General features: G+C 43.9%; 1 protein-coding gene across 1 annotated transcript in view; it reads left to right on the top strand.

Annotated features, from left to right (window-relative positions):
• nosip (nitric oxide synthase interacting protein) overlaps window positions 1–1,443 on the top strand; it is a 22,128-nt gene that overhangs the window by 1,519 nt on the left and 19,166 nt on the right. The gene's annotated exons all lie outside the window — the stretch shown is intronic.

The following is a 1,443-nucleotide window of genomic DNA, read 5'->3' on the forward strand; positions in this document are numbered from 1 at the left end:
CAGTGCATCAGTCCAGACGTGGAGGCTGATACTTCCAACAATGCTGGAGTCAGACTTCCCAAATCAGAACTGACCAGCGACTTTGATCTCTTCACATCTTCTGCTGCTGTAACTGTGGGTGTAAATGAAAGCATAGATGACAAACAGGATGAAAGCGATGGCTCGCCAATGCAATGCTGTGACTCAGAGGAGGGCCAGAGTCAACGCGTTGAAGTCCATATGGAACTGGAACATCCTCAGAGAGACATAAAGTCTTGCCGTTTTTGCAGTGATACATTTCTGAGTGACTCTGCTCTGAGAAGGCACATGCAAAGATATCACGAAGGGCAAAAAGCATTTAAATGCCTGAAGTGCAACAAGGAGTTTGACCAAAGGCACCATCTAATTCAGCATGTAAGAATTCACACAGGTGAAAAGCCCTTCGGCTGTAATTACTGTGAGAAAAGCTTCGCTCAGAACTCAAGTTGTATTACTCACATGAGACGGCATACCGGGGAGAAACCATATCACTGTGCTAAATGTGGCAAAAGTTTTGTCTCAAGCGGTCATTTCAAAATTTGCAAAATGAAGGCAAATTTTGAAAGCGCACCAGAAAAGGTGAACACCGATGAGAATCCCAAAGAGGAGGAGAAGACCCTTAAATGCTCCGAGTGCAGCAAGATGTTTAGGCAGAAGCACGAGCTCATTCGACACCAGAGAATTCACACCGGCGAAAAACCCTTCAGCTGTAATTTATGCGGCAAAACATTCACTCAGAGTTCCAGTCTAAAGGCGCACACGAGAATGCACACCGGAGAGAAACCGTATCTTTGCAAGAATTGTGGCAAGAGGTTCGCCGGCAAAACACATCTGTCATCGTGCACGGCGTTGAAGAAGAGCGAAACAAAATCCTTTCACTGCACGACGTGCGGCAAATTCTTTCACACGGAGACAGACCTGAATGTGCACATGCAGGTTCACGAGTCGTGGAGACGACATGTGAGCGAGAAACTGCAATAACAAATATTTTGGTGAAGCAAGTATTTAGCAATGGCCTGTTTCAACTGCAGTCGCTCTCAAAAGCAATATTAGAAATATATACTTGTAGATGTGACATATACTTTTTAAAATGTACAGTTGTCCCTCGCTATATCGCGGTTCACTTTTCGCGGACTCGCTGTTTCGCGGATTTTTATCAGTGTAATTTTGCATGCTTTTTTTTTTACAGCCTACTGTACAGTATGAACGTGCATTGTGTTCTGCGTCCTAAATTGGCTAAGGGAGAACCGCACATGTGTTCTGCGTCCTGTTTAAGGGAGTACTGTACAAAATGCGTGTAAAAAGGTGTATTAAAGTGTGTGGTTAGGGGTTTTACGGCCTTAAAACATGTATAATAATTGTAAAACTTACTTTGCGGATTTCGTTTATTGCGGGTTATTTCTAGAACGTATCCCCCGCGATAAA

The sequence above is a fragment of the Larimichthys crocea genome, unplaced genomic scaffold (genome assembly GCF_000972845.2).
Source record: "Larimichthys crocea isolate SSNF unplaced genomic scaffold, L_crocea_2.0 scaffold131, whole genome shotgun sequence".
In the NCBI taxonomy this organism is placed as follows: Eukaryota; Metazoa; Chordata; class Actinopteri; family Sciaenidae; genus Larimichthys; species Larimichthys crocea.